Here is a 19,115-nt window from a genome sequence, read left to right on the forward strand (position 1 = left end):
CTTGTAACAGGGCAGTCACTGAGAATGAGCAGTCCTAGGGAAAACAGAAGGGACCAGCAGTGCTGAACTGACTCCTGATTTGCTGTAGTTAAAGCTACTGAGAACTTTAATCCCTGGGGCTCGCATTGTGACATAATGGGTTAAGCCTCTGCCTATGAAACTAGCAACCCTTATGGGTGCCAGTTCAAGTCCTGGCTCCTCTACTTCCAATATAACCCCCTGCTAATGGCCTGGAGAAAGCATCGCAAGATGGCCCAAAGTTCTTGGACCCCCGCCACCCACGTGGGACACCAGGAAGAAACTCCAGTCTCCTGGCTTCAGCCTGGCCCAGCCCCGGCCCTTGCAGCCATCTAGGGAGTAAAAACCAGCTGATCTCTTTCCCCCTCTTTCTCTGTCTGTCCCTCTCTTGCTGTAACTCTGGCTTTCAAATAAATAGATAAATATTCTATTAAAGAAAAGAACTTTCAAGGCCTGATCCCATAGTATAGCCCAGGGAGCAAGCCAGTGCATGGAAGACCTTTCTCCCTGTCTCTCCCTCTCTCTGTAACTCTACCTTGCAAACAAATCATATAAAATTTTTAAAAAGAAACTTTACTTATTTTGAATTTTTCAAGATAGTCCTACTAGACCTCACGCTTCGGGTTCCTTTCCAAGAAGGTTACTGAGACAGGATAGAAGCAGCAAGTCACAGCCAGGGCTGTTCTGTGCTGATGGGACAGCTATGCGCCTCTCATCAAGCTGTAAGCCTCTGTGGGCCAGCGCCGGGCTGCATCAGGCTGCTAGAGGAAGCACCTTTGGTCAGTTTGTCTATTTTAATTTGTGCAAAGGCCTATTGTGTGCTAATGTCAACCGTGGACTAGAAAGTTTAAGAAATATTCTAAATAACCATCATTCAAGTTCTGATTATGGTCCAGACGGTTCTCACATTTATACCAGCTATTCCTTAAAGCCCTGCGGAGCAGATCCCAAAGCTCAGTGGTGTCCGTTAAGGGGGTCAGGATCACACCGACAGGAAGAGGGCGCGCCTCGGGTCAGCGTGGTGCCCACGCCTGGGTGTTTGGTCTCCTCCCACTCAGAAGGGCTGCAAGGGAAGAGAGGGGGCGCGTTGCTGCAGGTGGGTAGCTGGAACACGGGCTTTGTGTGCAGGTGCCTCCTGCTCTCTACCAGGCTGGCACCTTAACGGCGCCCACCTCTGTACTACTTCCAGAACTCTCCAATCCTGGAGCAGGACTCATGGACAACCGGCCACATAATTCCACGAGGTTTTTTCACGCGAAACAGGCGGAAGCCACGAGCCCTGCGAACGGTGGACCGGGGTTTCCTCTTCGTGGAACACAAAGCTTTTTGTGTGAAAAGAAAGAATTCCTGCCAGCACCAACCACTCCCTAGGGCCGTGTCCGCCTTCGGATCGCACGAGTACCGGATAGTATCTTCCTGGCGATTAAGTCGCCTGGGGGAGGCAGCGAGATTCATTTTTAACTCCGCGTCAGCACCGAGAGAGCTCTGAAGTCGGCGCCTGCGCACACGGCATCCGGAGCGGGTGCCGTTACCAAGGCAACGGCGCCGCCTCTGACGTCACGACGGAGGACACCTCCGCAGGAAAGCGCCCCCGCGCGGCTGCCGGGCTGGGGGCCTGGGTGCCGGCGCGGTCACGTGAGCCTCCCCCCGAGTTCCCGAGCCGGCCTCCCTCCCCGAAATTAAAAATTCCTTCTCTCCCTAGTCCCCGGCGAACCGAAACAGTCACAAATCATGACGGGGAGCGGGGGAATCAGGGAGACGCTCCAGAGTGACCCCGTGGCACATTTACCTGTGACCTTGAGTTGAAGGGAGACGGAGGCGAATCTGATCCCACCTGAAGCCTCGTTAGGTCTCTGGGCAGAGCCCGTTGTTGAGTAAAGGGTAAGGATTTCTCCCCACACAACAGAAGGGCAGCTGGCAGGCGGGCCGGGGCGGAGACTGCTCCCTGCTCGCCATGGCGTGGGGCTCCCCTTCTGCTGTTCCCAGCAACCCCTGTGCTAAATGCACCTTACCATGGGAATTTCATCACGGTATGGACAAATGCACTCATGCACCTGCATCTAGGCCCCGTGTGACCAGTTCCTCCCGATAGAAGGCTGTGGAATGGGTTCCAGTGTTTCCCAGGGGGTTGTGTTTAAGTCCCTTGGGAAGTGTTGAGCAAGTAGAAAGGTGGAGCTTGGGCTTCCCATGATTGAATTCTGGGGATTTATAAGCGGGAGAAAGACCAGACACACACACACACACACACACACACGTGCGTCAGGGGGTCATGTGAGGTGGGACTGACTTTGCCAGCAGGAAGACCATCACCATATGTGGGCCTTCCACCTGGACCGCACACTGTGAGCTAAATAAACCTCTTTATAAATGTAGCTTACCATAGAAATTTCTTCATAGTAATGGAAAATGCACGAATGCACCAGCATCTAGGCCCCATGTGACTACTTCCTCCCAACAGAAGATGTGCGGAAATTAGCAAGGTCATGTGTAAGTCAAATGAGTCCATCTCTGCCCTCTCTTTCCCCTTCTCCTGGCTCAGGTTCAAATGGCAGAACAGGGATATAGAAAGAGCTTGCATCCCTAAATCACTACAATTGAATACAAGTCAAAAACCAACTTTTTTTTTTTAAAGATTTATTTATTTGAAAAAGTTACAGAGAGATGTAGAGCCAGAGAGAGAGGTCTTCCATCCACTGGTTCACTCCCCAAATAGCGCAACAGCCAGAGCTGAGCTGATCCAAAACCAGGAGCCAGGAGCTTCCTCGGGGTGCATGTGGGTGCAGAGGCCCAAGGACTTGGGCCATCTTCTACTGCTTTCTCAGGCCACAACAGAGAGCTGGATCAGAGGTGGAGCAGCTGGGACTCGAACTGGCACCCATATGGGATGCCGGCACTGCAGGCGGTGTCTTTACCTGAGTGGGAAGCAGGGCCCGGCTCCCACAACATGGCGCTGAGAGGGAGTAAACAAGTTCTACACAGCGGCTTTGGCTGCTTCATCAATTTGACTAATGAGTTGCAGGAGCTGACCCAACCTCTGATTGGAAGAAAGAGGCGTGCTCAGCATGTGGGCAGCGGAGCACGGGTTGGTGGAAGAGGACTATAGAAGGAGACTCAACTGCACTTTCTGGGACAACTACTGTCTCCGGGCTGGTGGAGAGTTCGCTGGGGAGCTCGTTATTTCGTACTTCTCTTTACTTGTGCTTGCTTTACTGTAGAAAAAACCGACAGCAAGGGAATAACAGCGTCCGGTCCGGTGCCGGAGGAGCGACAACCTGCTATGCCACAGTGCCCACTCCCAGAAACCAACTTTTATGTTAGGCAGCTGTGATTATTATGTTAGGCCGCTATTATGGCAGTTGGCATTAACTTCCACAGTCTCATCACCAGCAAAGTTAAGCTAATGAGAGGATGTCGTAAGCCCTCAGAATAGAAAAGCTGGATCCAGAATGAAAAGCCATCAACCAGCTCAACACAAAACTTGCTCTGGGAGCCAGCACTGTGGCAAAGCGGGTAAAAGCACCACCTGCAACGGCAGCAATTCATATGAGTGATGGTTCATGTCCCAGCTGCTCCACTTCCTATCCAGCTCCCTGCTAATGGCCTGAGGAAAGCAGTAGAAGATGGCCCAAGTGTTTGGTCCCCTGCCACCTACACTGGAGACCAGGAAGATGCCCTGTCTGTTGCAGCCATCTGGGAAGTGAACCAGCAGATGAAAGATTCTCTGTCTCTCTTTCTGTCTCTCTCTTTCAAATAAATAAATAAATCTTTTTAAAAAAAATAAAAAATGTAAAAGTTCCCTCTAATAGGAGCAAGACAAGCTACAGCAAAATCCCTCAATATGGCCATTTTCACCCTTGGGACCCAGGAGCGAGAACTGGGCCAGAGGAGTAGAGTAAGCAGAAGCAGGGACTTTGGAAGGAAGAAGAGTTGGCTGAGGCTGAGGCCTCAGATCAGTGCTGGGCCATGTTTGTCTCCCTGAGCACAGCACAGGCTGCTGACCTGGAGTCCCTTGCAGTAGCAGCTGAGTTTGGAACCCACCATCAGGACTGCTGTATACATTTGCACAGGGCAGTGCATATTTTCATATTCTGGCATACAGCCCAGAATATGAGTGGGGCCTGAAGTGCAACCTGCCCTTTTCTTATCACACCGGACATCCTGGCTCAGAGCTGATTCATCCTGTAGGAAAGGCACAGGACTGTGTTATGGGTTCAGCAGGATTTGTGTCCCCAGATCTCATGCAGCTGCTTAAACTCTGGTGTCTTAATATGAGTGGCTGATTGATTAGGATAGAGTTTTGTTCTAATGACAGCATCTGAGAGTTGGGGCCATGGGAGGTCTCTGGGTCACTAGGAGCATGGTGCAGCCTCCTAACAGGTTTGAGTATTCCAGTTCAAGTTCAGACTAGCCTCACGCTCTCCTTCCCGGTTCACCATGCAGTCACCACCACCGTACTCACTGTAGCCAGCCTCCATCAGCTGAGGGACTTTTGGGCCTCCCCATCCTGTGAACTCAAACTAGAAGATGAAGTAAACCTTCTCTTTCCCAAGAAACTCCTCCCAAGTATTTTAGTTAATGAATGTGCACTCGTGCGGCCTGCATCTGCTTGTTGTATATAAAGTGCCATGCATGTCTGACTGACGTGAGTGGCGGCACTGTGTGCGCCTTGGCACAAGGGCTACTGATGGCCCTGGCCCTTATGATCCTTGTCAGGCCAGGCCACAAGTTCCTGCCTCCAAGCCAGCCTCAGTGAGAAGTTCCATTCAAAGCAACAAAAATCTGATCATCAAAATAAAGTTGAAAAGCTTACACCCATAGCTCAAAGAAAAAAGATACCGTCTCCCTCCTTCCTTCCAAGTCATGTTCTTCTCCTCAATCCAGAACCTTATCCAAGCTGAGCTGCATCCATTCTACCTGCAAGGGAGAAGACAGGAGTGGTTTTGTTACAAGGGGTTAGGACCAGGCACCTGAGACATCATCCTCAGGGGCCTGAAGCCAGCTGGGAGCAAGGAGAACCAGGGCCAGAGCAGCCAACAGGAGAGAAGCCTGCAGGCTGGTGCATGTTAGGGGCGGGGCTGCTAGAGGAGCAGGTGATTCTAAGGCAAATGCTTTGCCCTGGAAACAGAGGGTGATAGGAGTCCTCCAGAGCAGACATCGAGGGAGACTCAACAGGAATGAAATGAGAACGCATGCAGAGGTCCATGTGAGGTGATGGCACTACTGCTCGCAAAATTCATCACTGAACAAGGATCGTCACTCATAAACGACAGACATTTTCCTGATGCAGGAAATTGGCACTACCTTTTGCTAGAAGACAATTAGGGTCTCAATATCAAACAGTTAGATATTCAAACCCTTGGCTCTGATAAGTCTACTTCTAGGAACGTAACAGATACTCCCCACTCTTGGAAACGTATAGAGAAATTTGTACAGAGTTCATTGGTAATAAGCTATGCATCTGTAAGGTGTTTTTCATGTGAAATTTTTCCAGTAATATCTTTTTTGAGAAACTTAATGGGCATGTGAGGTGACTTGGTGAGGATTTGAGAAGCCATCTGATATTGTGCAGGGGACAAGACTGGTGTAGAACGATTTGTTTCCAACGCTCTGTGCCACTAAACATGAGCAGGACCACATCTTGGTCACTGGCCATTGTTAGACCTGTCACAAAACCCAGTGTATAGTGTGTGCACAAGTGCGACTTGCTAAATGAATTTAACTGGGCTTGGAGCAAATTTAGGCTCCTGCCTTCATCAGCACGAGCTGTAGAAGCAGAGTCAGCATAGACCTGTTTTACTGTGGTGCAGTCAGCTATTTGCGCTGTGTCTATTACTGCCCTGTCTGCACAGTTGCTGGTTTAAGGAAAATGAATGGGTTCCTGAAGGAAGAAGAAGAGCAACTTGAGGTCTGATGAATAACTTGAGATTTTTCGCTTGTCATCCACATCTTAAATTACAAACAGCCTTTTCTGGGGAAAGTGTTTATGGCTTCCATTAACTTCTCAAAAAATTCAGGTCCATGACACTTCAAGAAAAAGCGATTAAGAATCATTGAGCCGAGGAATTGACTCAGAAATGTAACATGTTCAGACATCCTCTGCCAAGGAGTAATATACTAAGAGTGATTGGGAAGCCAGTAAAAATAAATAAATAAATAAATAAAAATTTAAAAAGCCTCAGTATCAGAAATTGACTGCAAATGACTCTATAAAATTAACTGTCATGTTGATGTTCCAATTCTCCTTTTGCAACCTCTTAATATGGTATGTCTGAAAGGAGTTTTTTACAACATCCATATCCAGTCCATAAACTTACCTTAACATTGTTGTATGTAGGGGCTGATGCTATGGCATAGCAGGTTAAGCCACCTCTGTAGCATCAGAACTCCATATGAGTGCTGGTTTGTGTCCCAGCTGCTACACTTCCAATCCAGCTCCCTGCTAATGTACCTGGGAAAGCAGGGGAGAATGGCCCAAGTACTTGGGCCCCTGCACTCACATGGGAGACCCAGAAAAAGATGCTGGCTCCTGGCTTTGGCCTGGCCCAACCCTGGACATTGCAGCTATTTGTGGAGTGAACCAGAGGATGGAAGACCACTCTTCTCTGTCTCTCCCTTTCTGACTGTAACTCTGCCTTTCATATAAATAAAATAAATCTTTAAAAAAAAAACATTGCTTGTTTTAATTAAATGTAAACCACATTTTTCTGACTTTTTTTTAAAAGATTTGTTTTATTTATTTGAAAGACAGAGTTGCAGAGAGAGGTAGACACAGAGAGAGATCTTCTATCTGCTGGTTCACTCCCCAGGTGACCACAAAGGCCGGAGCTGTGCTGATCCGAAGCCAGGAGCCAGGAGCTTCTTCCAGGTCTCCCATGTGGGTGCAGGGGCCCAAGGACTTGGGCCATCTCCCACTGCTTTCCCAGGCCATAGCAGAGAGCTGGATCAAAGAGGAGCAGCCAGGACTAGAATGCCAGCGCTTCAGGCCAGGGCTTTAACCCACTGCACCACAGTGCCGGCCCCCACATTTTCTGACTTTTAAAAAATGAAAAAAGGAGAATAAATCTCAAAATGGACAAGTTGAATATTAGAACATAACCTGGGTTGTTTGCACCATTCATTGTTCATAAAATTTCTCATCAAACACTTGAAGACAGGCTGTCAAATGCAGTTGGTTCCCTGGACACCATTCCATTAAAATTAGCAAGGGAAAGAGGAATGCTATTAGCCCAACTCCTGCAGCCTCAGAATATTGGTGTCTTCCCATTATTTTACCAAGATTATTCTTCTACCAAAAAAGCAATCAATTTATTCTCAAATTATTTGCTGTAGAAAGTTCTGTTACTTGCTGATTTTATTACCTTTCAAGGTGTTTCTGGTATGTTTGTTTTTTAATGAACCACAATTAGATTAAACACAAAGACATCCTCAAAAATTTACCATCAAACGTCTATTAAGACATACCAATATTAAATTAACTATTTTTCTCCCAATCATTTTCTTCTCTAATAGAATTGATAACTTAGCTTTTCCTGAGACAGAACTTTCTGCTTTCCTCTAACCCTTATCACCCAACCACTCCCTTAGCTACCACCTCTACCAGTGACCTACAACTGAAATGGCCGTGTTTGAGGTCACTGAACCCTTTTCCTGGGGAGATGATGAAATCACCAACACCCCTTGGAGCACTTATCTGCCTGCTTCATCGTGCTAAGTGCTATAAAAAGCAAATTAATCACACTCAGTACTTGACCTCTAGATGCCACCAATCAAGCAGAGAAAACCCTGTACTTACACATGGAAAATGATACCTGATCATGCAATTGCAGGAAGAACTAACCTGAGGGGCAGGAGAACTAGTTGAGAAATTACAATCTAATTTTACAGTAGTTGGGTAAGTGATCCAATCAAATTATCATAAAGGAAATCAATACACACATGTGACATTTACCCTTTATAATATATTTATAATATATTTTTTAAAAGATTTTATTTATTTATTTGAGAGGTAGAGTTACAGACAGAGGGAGAGACAGAGAGAAAAATCTTACATCCACTGGCTTACTGCGCAAATGGCCTCAACAGCCAGAGCTGCGCTGATCCAAAGCCAGGAGCCAGAAGCTTCCTCCGGGTCTCCCACATGGGTGCAGGGGCCCAAGCACTTGGACCATCTTCTACTGTTTTCCCAGGCCATAGCAGAGAGCTGGATCAGAAGAGGAGCAGCCGGGGCTCAAACCGATGCCCATCTGGGATGCCGGCGCTTCAGGCAGAAGCTTAACCTACTGCACCACAGCGCCAGCCCCAATGCAGTTTTTCAGATCAGGTACTACTACACAGAGTCTGTATAATGGAGGAAGCCCAGGCCAGCGGAACAAGTACTAGACTGGGTCAAAGGACAGGAGCTCTAAGTCACTCCAGTTCGAAGTTCTTGTCTCCTGTCTCTTGTGCCTATAATGGTGGTGATGCCTAAAATCCTGGTATTGACGATCTTTCTACAATCCCAAACTTTCTTCCCTCCAGGACCTTAGAGTGAGAGGCTGAGCTGTCGCAGAGGCACTGCAGCAGGTACTGAGCTCAGTGCCTGAGGCACACAGTGGCAGAGTAGCCCATGGAACTAATGAGATTATACGTACCCAGTCCACAGCCATGGGGCCAGACTCAGCCAGGAGAGCTTAGGAGGAGGCCCGAATTATGAGACCAAAATGTCAAGAGTGTGAGAGCTGCTACACAGTAACTAGGCTGATGCTTGCAGTATACACTGCACAACTTTAAGAAGCACTGTTCACTCAATCATTGTAGTAACGTACAGTTATTTTCACAATTTTCTGGAAGATGCCAGACGTGTCTCGAAGAATGTTTATCCCTACCCCACGCTAAGTTTCAACATGAATCAGCTGACAAGCCTGAGGGTAGAGGGGTGAGATCAGCAAGCCAAGCCCCGTCCCCACTCCCTGAGCACCCCACCCAGGCAAGATTCGAGGCTGGATCCCACAGCTTTAGGAACTCATCCTGAGAACAGATACTTCCAAGGTTGTAGGCACCGATGCTTTGGAACTGTCACCCTACACCAGACCTCTTGCCAGCCTGCCCTGTGAGTCCATCCAGAGATCACTACTGCTAGTCAGCCCAAGGCACCGCACTCTACTCCTATTCTCCCAGTCAAACAAGCTCCAGATTCTCTGTTTCCATGTCTGTTGAATGCCCCATCATCCTCCCACTGCCCAAGTCTGAAATCAGCATGGAGTTCTCCATCCCTCTTCGACATCACTGTTCCTCCAGAGGCCATGGCCTCTTCCCTTGGCATCCTCAACACTTAGTCTCTCATTCTCAGGCTTTGTGACACCGCCCCATTCAGACACTCATCTCCTTTCCCCTGAACCATGCGATAGCCTCTCAACTGGCCTTCAGCCCACCAGTCTTCCTGCTTGCATACATGCTATGTTGTGGTGCTCAACTGTCCTCTAACACTGCTCTAAACTGGTCACTCCCTGCCCCCCAACTTCATTAGCCTCTTCCTGCTTACTGAACCAAGGCCACACAGTTCAAAGCAAAATAAAGTCACTGTTCCCCTTCACATAGCAAGCACTCAGTTTGCTGCTCACATCAGCTAGCCAGTGACCTGGGAACAGTGCCCATTAGCCTCGGTTTCCTCACCTATTAAATGGGGAGATTAGCAGTAGGGGAGATTAGCAGTAATTCCTTTGTAGAGTAGCTATGAAGATTAAATATGATAATATAGGTAAAGGGTTTAGCATGCTGCTAAACTCAGTAAATGTCAATGCTGATGATCATGTTGATGTCGAAAATAATCTCCCTCAAACACCTCCAAAATTGCTTCATTCAAACTCTGGTTCATGATTCTTCTCTTTCATATTCAACGCCAGCCTAATCCACTCAGCTATTAGACTCTTATTGGGTCTTATTATACATTTGTTGCAGCCATCTACTTTGCAGTTTTTCCTTGATCTTCCCCAAGTTTGCCTTCTCTAGCCCTCAAAGAGTGGAATTTTCTAGGGTTGAAGTGAAATAATGGGGAGATCAGTCAGCTTATCTCAACACTTAGACTAGATCTTTTCTTCTTTGTAGAACCAAGGCTGGAGTACATTTTGTCTCAACTCTTGAAAACACAAATCTTTAATAACACTTAGCTAAATACTTTTAAGGGTGAAATATAATTATTTAAGAATGAAATAGAAATTTAAAATAGTTTTAAAAAAAGTCTTCCCAAAGTACAGAGAATTTGAGTGTAGGGTAGCAAGAGTAAGAAATTCTAATTCAGATAGATGTGTAATGTGAGAATGGTTCTTCTACTTTCCTAACTTAAGCTCAGCTCAGGAGAACATGACCTTGAATGTAAGCCGAGTCTGGGTACCTGCCTACTAGGAAACTACTCCCTGAGTCTCAGTTTCCACATCTGTAAAATGGGGGCAATGACACCCTCTCCATAGACTGCTCTAAAAATTAAAGGTTATTATCCTGTAAAGGAGTCAGCAGGCAGCCTGGCCGAGCCATGGAAAGGATCCATTTCCCACCACGATTGTCACAGCAAGCTCACTCCCTGCCCACTCCAAAGAATGTGGCTTAAAGAGTACCTGTTACTGGAGGGTGGACTTTTCTTTTAAATGTGTGTATGGTTTTGCAGACCGCACATCCTGAGAATCAAAACTAGAGTGATGGAAAATTTGACAACTGTATTAGCTGCTCAGACCATATCATACCAGAAAAACCCACAGACGTGGTAACTCTAGCAACAGAGATATATCTTCTATTCTGGAGGCTGAGACGTCCAGGTTAAGGTGCTGGCAAGGTAAATTTCATCCAAAGCCTCATCTCTTCCCTTGCAGGCAGCGGCTTCTCCCTGCGTGCTCACTTAGCCCTTCCACAGTGCTGTGTTGTGTACACAGCAGGCTTCTGAAGTCTCTGCTTATCAGGCCACTGATCCCATCAAGCTGTAGTCCTACCCTTATAACCTCATCTGATTACATCCTAAAAGCCCCATCTGCAGATGCCATGACATCAGGGACCAGGACTTCGGCCTGTGACTTGAGTGGGGAAGGTGGCATGAAACAAGCCTTCAGCTCATGACATGACTTGACTCTGCCCTTACTTATTAGAGAATCCCAGCTCTTATGGTGCAGCGGATTAAGCTGCCACCTGCAATGCAGGCATCCATGATCAGACTCATGTCCAGTATCTGGTTCATGTCCAGTTGTTCTGCTTCTGATCCAACTCCTTGCTCATTAACCTGGGAAGGCATTGGAAGATGACCCAAGTACTTAAGTCCCTGCCACTCACAAGGGAGATCTGGGTGGAGTTCCTGGCTCCTGCTTCCTCCTGCCCTGTCCCAGTCATTGCAAACATTTGAGGGGTGAACCAGTAGATAGAAGACTTCTTTCTATGTCATTTCCTCTCTCTGTCACTGCCTTTCAAATAAAATTTAAAAAAGTCTTTAAAAACAAAGCATTTTTTAAAAGTTCATGAAAAAATGTGTATTATGGAAAAACTATTCATGGGTTCCAAAGTGTTTCTGCACTAAACAATATTACTTTTTTTTTTTTTCAAATCTTTCATCAAATATTTTGAGAGGAGTCAGCATTGTGGTATATCAGGTAAAGCTGCTGCCTGCAGAGCTGGCTTCCCACATGGGCACCAATGCTGCTCCACTTCCTATCCAGCTCCTTGCTAATGCCCTAGGAAAAGCAGTGGTAGAAAGTCCTAGTTTTTGGGCCCCTGCCACCCATGTGGAAGACCCAGATGAAGCTCTTGGCTTCAGCCTGGCCCAGCCTTGGCTGCTGCAATTGTCTGAGGAGTGAACCAGCAGATGGAAGCTTGCTCTGTCTGTCTCTTCCTCTCTCTAATTCTTTCAAACAAATAAATATTTAATTAAAAAAATAAAATTTTAGAGAGAGACTTCCCATCTGCTGTTTTATTCCTCAAATGTCTGCAACAACCAGAGCTGGGCAAGGCCAAACCCTGAAGTCAGGAATTCCATTCTGGTCTACCCTGTGGGTATCAGCAATCCAAGTCCTTGAGCCATCATCTATTGCCTCCCAGGCTGCATGTTAACAGGAAGCTGGAATTGTAAGCAGAACTGGGACTTGAACTCAGGCACTCCATGTTGTGCCAAACATCCATTCCATAAGCTTATAATTTCCATGAACTTTTTTTTAAAGGATTTATCTACTTGAAAGTAGAGCAATAGAGTGAGGGAAAGACATACAGATCTCCCATTAGCTGTTTCACTCCTCAAATGGATGCAACAGCCAGATATGAGAAAAGCTGAAGCCAGGAGCCAGGAACTCCATTTGGGACTTCCACATGGGTGTCAGGGGCTCAAACACTTGGCCATAACCCACTTGCCTTCACAGGTGCATTAGCAGGGATATGCATTTGCCTCCCCAAATGCACGCAGATGTCTGACCCCTGATAAATGTTAATGGCTGATGGATCTAATTATGCTAGCTCGGAGGTGGGGCTGGTGGGAGGTCTTCAGGTCACTGGGGTCTTGGTCTTGGAGGGTGGTTCTCACAAAAGGGTTTGTTGTTATTTGAGTTCAAGTGCAGCCTAGCTTCTCTGTCTGCTTCCTGGCTCACCATGTGGCTACCTCTGCACCTGCCTCAAGCAGCCTCCACAGACACCAGACTGTATTTGTTACTGAATCCTGAACTGTAACATCCAAAACATAAGCTGAAATAAACCTTTTCTTTCCCAAGAAACTCCTCTTGGGTATTTTAAAGCAACACAAAGTGGACTAACACACCAAGCTTCCTCCTAAGTCTCTGGACCTGTTTTGGGGAGGCTCCAAGAGCAAGGCCATTTGTTCACCAAATGGTCCTCTCCACCACTACCTGGCATCAGTCATTTTTCCCCACTCCTGCTCCAACGCTGAGGCCTCTGAAACTCCAAAGTGCTGCCCAGCTACCAATTCTCCACCAGGCTCTCTGAAAATGCAAACATCCATAGATGGAGACGTTGAGGACATGCTAGACACTCAAGGTTTCAGCACGCTGATTTTCATATTGCTATGATAATTTCCAGTTGATTAAGACTTTCACAGATACAGCTTTATTCCATTCGCACTAACAAATGCATGACTTTGAAAAGCAGGAAATAGTTTTGGCCTCATCATTCCCATCTTACGGAGAAGATTCCTGATATTCCTAAGTATTCGCCCCTGTACTCACATCCCACCCAAGGCAGAAGTCTGACCACAGACTGCCTTGACCATGGGGCTGCCCAGTCGGTCACTCTCACTGATCCTTTCCCAGGTCTGTTGCCCAAAAACCCCAACTCCCAAGGCCCTCAGTCGGCTCCTCCATTTTCCTGAGGTCAGGCAGTTGTCTGAGGGTCCCTGGGTCCTTCCTCCCTTCCCCACCCTGCACCAGCAACTCCACTCTACACAATTCAACAATAGCATGTATTTGCTGAGCAACTGCTGTGTGAAGAGCTCTAGGCATTTGGATGCAGCATTGGGAGACTATCAAACTCAGGACTCTCTTGCTTGCTCTCACCCACCATGGTTATATATATGGCCCGTCCTTCAGTGGTGAAGAAAAGAACAATGCCCAAGAGTTATGCAGGGGACCGGCACTGTGGCGTAGCAGGTAAAGCTGCCACCTGCAGTATCGGCATCCCCTATGGGCACTGGTTCGAGTTGCGGCTGCTCCACTTCCATTCCAGCTCCCTGCTATGGTCTGGGAAAGCAGTAGAAGATGGCCCAAGCCCTTAGGCCCCTGTACCCACGTGGGAGACCTGGAAGAGGCTCCTGGATCCTGGCTTCGGATCGGCGCAGCTCCAGCTGTTGCAGCCAATTGGGGAGTGAACCAGCGGATGGAAGACCCCCCCCCCCACCTCTCCTTCTCTCTGTGTGTAACTCTGACTTTCGAATAAATAAATAAATCTTTAAAAAAAAGAGTTATGGAGAAGTTACAACACACAAGTCACAAGCCTCAGCATTTGACTCTGCAATTTGTCCAATCCTCCCAACGGCTTTAGGAGGTATTGTTCACATTTAACAAATGAGAACACTGAGACAGAGAGCGATTGCCTAGTAAGGCTATACACTTAGCAAGTGGCAGAGCAGAGATCAGCAGAGGCCCCAGCTCTGCAGTCTGTGCTTCTATAATGTGATGCTGAAAACTGGTGGGAGCAGAGGAAGAGAAACTACCCGCGTTTCAGTATGGATTGATTTAATACCAGCATGGTCAGCCAAGGGGACAGAAATTAACATACATGCCTCCACACACACATTTGACTCACTTCTATACCTTTGATTCACCTTTATTCATTTATTCCTCCAGCAAATAATCGCATCTACTCTGTGCCAGGTGATGTACAGAGCATGTTCTTATGGGCATTGTTCCTTTACATTCTCCCAGGGACACCATTAGGTTTCTATGACCTCCATGTTATATTTGAGGAAGCTCAGTGCTTGACACTTTTATCAAACCCCTCAAGAACTAGGAGGATTTGCAATTCCAGGAGCTCCTTGAAGCCAGGCCTACCTTTCACTTTTCTGTCTCACCCTCCAGCAGGTGCTCAGCTAACACTCATCAAACTGCACTGGATAATGAGCCAGCCAGGCGCTCTGTGCAGCCGGCCCCCTGATAGCATCCAGTGAGATCCCACCCTTCTGGGGGCCCTATTTTGCTCTGAAAAATGGGGCCTGCAACCCTCCCACCTTAGCAGCAACCACCACAACCACCAGTGTGAGAGCGCTGCAGACTAAGAAGGATTTGATATCCAGCTCTTGTGGCATCTGCCATAGCTCCCTGCACAAGCAGACAGGACCCTTGGCCAGCACTGAGGGGGGTGGGGGATAGTTGGGCTCCAGGAAAAATAACACACAAGATATCTGCTTTTCTTCTGCTCTGGAAGCCTTGGCAGCTTCTGGCCCTGTTCTGACATACCCTGACCGTAATGGACAAGTCACGCCTCCGCAGGGCCTTGCTAGCATCAGATCCCGGAGTGAGGCCATCTGCTAGAAGAGGACCCCAGGACACTGATTCCAAGGCAGCAACCTTCCTGAGGGGTTTTAGCCTGGGCCTCACGCCAGCCGCACAGACACTAAAAGTCAGGCCTGATGGAGCTGCAGCGTTCAGAATGCACAGCCAGGAGGCCAAACGCCCCCAAGGAGAAGAGCAAACGATTTTTCTGAACAGTGGTACCTGCCGTTTCCTCTTAGGAACCCATTAATAAAATGAAAATAAAAATAAAATCTCATTAAAAGAACATATTTAGAACAATTGTCCCCTTCACCAGGTTGCGATTCCTGTAACTCCCTGGGAACAGCTTTGAGTTCTGCTGTGCGGCTCCCACGCAAGAGCAATCTGTCTTGAGAGGAATGAGTCAGCGGGCAGCAGGGAGGGAGGCAAGGAGCCGGCAGCCGCAGCCTCCTCCCCACAGCCACCCAGCAGCCAGCCTGGGCTTTCTTGCAAGATAAGCTTTTAACCCAAATAACAGGTCACTTGTCTCTGTTTCAAAGGGAAGCATTTCTCAGAGGTTTCCAAATTGGGAGGGAAGGAAGAGAAAGAAACCTGTCTCAGAAGCAACTGAGTCCCTCAAGAGAAGGGTTGAGGCCGGCCCAACGTCTTCCTAGTCCAAGTTTCCAAGCTGCCGAACTCTGCATACCCCTCAGATCTGTCCATCCCTCGTGCCTTCACAAGCGTTCCCAGCTAGAAATCTGATTTGCAGGGTTTCCTGATGTGCAGTGTAGCAATGCATGCAGCCCTGGTGCAATGGAGCATGCATTGCAAGCTCAGCTCTGCGTCAAATGGCAGCGAATTTAGGCTGTGAAGGTTGAAGCCCAGGATTCTCCTGCTTTGGGCCCCCTGGGCCATTTTTTTTCTTCTTCTCTTCCCACAACAACAGTGGAGCCCTTGCAGGTTGAAATGCAAGGGTGAGCCCTGGTCCATCAGCCTAGCTGCCTTCTCTCAGCCTGCTGCCTTCCTGCCAAGGAGCAGGGCCAGGAGGGCAGGGCTGAACTTGGGAAAGCAGGGCTGCTGGCTCCCATGACAGCCACAGCCATGCCTGACCAAGGAACTGATGCCACACTCTCTGGCTTCCTCGCACAATTTGTCCAGCCAAGATACTATCTCTCCCCATCCCAGCTTTCTTTGGAACCAAGCCCCTAAGCCTGGCCCCTTGGAGTCCACTGAGGGAGCCTTCTGCCCATCAGGGGTGGGTGCCTTTCCTCCCCTGCCCCACTCCTCCTTTCAGTCCACCCGACTTTCCATTGCAGCCCTCAGAGTGCACGTGGCACAGTGAGACATAATTCTGACTTTCATCTCTGAGCACGTCTCTGCTGCTTTCTCCCAAACACCCGTAATTGTGCATCTGTCCCAACAGCCAGAAGGCCTCGAGTGGGGATGCCAGTCAGGAGGCTCCACCACCCACACCATGACGGAACTGTCACTCCAGAACTAGGGACAGCAGCATCTTCAGGCTGGCTGAGGATGGCGGCTGTGTTCCTGTAGTCCCACCTTTCGCAGCTGCAGCTCTTCAAGGTCCATCTTCTTGACCTGCCCCAGATCTTCCACACCTGAGGCCATGGTGGTCTTTCTGCAAACATCTGCCTGGTCACATCATTTCTCTGCTGAGCACGATAAACGAGGCCGCACAGCTCAGTGGCTATGCTTAAGAACACAGACTCGGGCCGGCGCTGTGGCACAGTGGGTTAATGCCCTGGCCTGAGGCACCAGCATCCCATATTGGCACTGGTTCTAGTCCCAGCTGCTCCTCTTCTGATCCAGCTCTCTGCTATGGCCTGGGAAAGCAGTAGAAGATGGCCCAAGCCCTTGGGCCCCTGCACCCACGTGGGAGACCCAGAAGAAGCTCTTTGCTCCTGGCTTTGGATCGGCGCAGCTCCGACCATTGCAGCCATCTGGGGAATGAACCAGCGGATGGAAGACCTCTCTCTCTGTCTCTACCTCTCTCTGTAACTCTCTTTCAAATAAAATAAAGTAAATCTTTAAAAAAAAAAAAAAACACAGACTCTGAAGTTTGTACTTGATTTCAATCCTGACAATTGCTAGGAGGCTGAGCCTTTCTCTCTTATCTGTAAAATGGGGGAGATAATAATACCAGTCTCTGTTTTAAAGACTGATTGAGATTAGGAGTGGGCGTAGAACAATATTCGGTTCAGAGGGAAGCATTCTTTAAACACTTGCTGCTCCCCACTGTCCATTATTTAAAATCTAAGTCTCTTGTTTTATTGTTGCTACTATTGATTTCTTTGAGAAACAGAGACCGCGTGAGCTCCCATCCACCAGTTTATTCCCCAAATGTCCACAGCAATTGGATTGGGGCTCAATCCTGGTCTCCTACGTAGGTGGCAGGAAGCCAATGAATTAAGCCATCACCACTGTCTCCCAGGGTCTGCATTGGCAGGTAGCCGGGGTCAGGAGCCAGGAATCAAACCCAGGTGCTCCTTCTGCTGTGAGACGCAGGTGTCTCCATCACTAGGCTGGATGGCTGCTCCCCTGTTTCTTAAATGATCACATAATGTCGGCCAGCACTGCAGCTCACTAGGCTAATCCTCCGCCTGTGGCACCGGCACACCGGGTTCTAGTCCCGGTCGGGGCGCCGGATTCTGTCCCGGTTGCCCCTCTTCCAGGCCAGCTCTCTGCTGTGGCCCAGGAGGGCAGTGGAGGATGGCCCAAGTACTTGGGCCCTGCACCCGCATGGGAGACCAGGAAAAGCACCTGGCTCCTGCCATCGGGTCAGCGCGCCGGCCGCGGCAGCCATTGGAGGGTGAACCAACAGCAAAGGAAGACCTTTTTCTCTGTCTCTCTCTCTCTCTGTCCACTCTGCCTATTAAAAAGAAAAAAATGATCACATAATGTCTTTATAATCTGTTCCGCTGACATGTCCATCCTCATCTCTCGTACCCCCAAACCAGCACACAGTACTTCAGACACACTGAGCAAGAGCAGACATTGAGTGCACCTCTCTCTCCCCTCCTGCCTCTTTCCCCACTGCCTCTCACCTGCCCACACTGGGTTTAGTGGCCTGTCTCTGCCTATGACTCCCTGTATTTTATCTCCCGTGCAGCGCTTCCTAAGCTATGTTCTGATTGCCTGTTTCTATCCCCTCCCCCTCAGCCTAGAAGCACCAGTTGTCCTCTCAACATGTCGCACAGTGCCTATTACCTAGAAGAGCCTCAATAAATATTTGATGAAGGAATAAATGTCCAAGCTGTATGATAAATTAGTCATCAGGCACATTTCCAACTCCCCAATCATTGCAAATACAGATCATCTTTCAGACTTAGTTCCCAGAACCAAGAGGAAGCTTCTTTTCTGTGGAAATCCAAATCCCAGACGGACTTTGGCGGGGAAAGGGCAGAAGCAGGGGCAGAGGCAGCACAAGGCAGCAACGGGAAGCAGGCCTGCACTTCAGCTTCAGAGCTGGAATGTTTCCAAGAGCACAGGCCCTGAGATGTGGCAGGAAAGCCTCCTGGGTCACTGCAGGGAATTGGAGCCCTGGCCTCACCACTGCTTTGCTGAACAGCCTTGCACAGTCATCCTGCCTCTCTCGGCCTATCTTCTCACCTGTGAAATGAAAGATTTCATTTTGATGCCCTCTAGGAATTCTTCCAACTCTAAAACAATGGACTCTATGATTTAAGTCTTTGCCATACTTGCATCCCAAAGATCTCCAGTGGCTCCCTGTTGCCTGTGGAATCAGGAATCAATACTGCGCAGGCTCATTGAGTTGTGTGCTCCCACCTGGTCCTGGTCCTGACTCCAACTTCTCACTCAGTGAAGCCCCTTCCCTTTATGCTGATTCAGTAGGTCTGGTCCTTGGCCCGCCTTCTGATTATTATTCTATGTGAAGGGCCTTCCTTCCTCCATGCAAATATGATGTGCTCCCCCTTTTTAACATCCAACTCTAACCCCAACTCCTTCATGCTACCTTCCCCAGCCATCCAACCCACAGGAGCCTTGCTCTTCCTTGCTGGCCAGCACTGATCGTCAGTATACACAGTATCATGCTGAGTACGTATCATAATGAGATGACATCATTTGTCATCTCAGATCTTGCCTCCTCTGACTCCCACCTTGTAGCATTTTCTTCTCATGCAGAACACAGGCTTCCCA

General features: G+C 48.4%; 1 long non-coding RNA gene across 1 annotated transcript in view; it reads right to left on the reverse strand.

Moving 5' to 3' along the window:
• Window positions 1-2,359, reverse strand: part of LOC103350020 (uncharacterized) — a 67,921-nt gene extending 65,562 nt beyond the window's left edge. Inside the window, exon 1 of the long non-coding RNA XR_011390321.1 lies at window positions 1,421-2,359. This is a non-coding gene — a long non-coding RNA (uncharacterized lncRNA). The remainder of the gene's footprint in view (window positions 1-1,420) is intronic.
• Between the last annotated feature and the right edge of the window lie 16,756 nt (window positions 2,360-19,115).

Source organism: Oryctolagus cuniculus, chromosome 7, assembly GCF_964237555.1.
Source record: "Oryctolagus cuniculus chromosome 7, mOryCun1.1, whole genome shotgun sequence".
In the NCBI taxonomy this organism is placed as follows: domain Eukaryota; kingdom Metazoa; phylum Chordata; class Mammalia; order Lagomorpha; family Leporidae; genus Oryctolagus; species Oryctolagus cuniculus.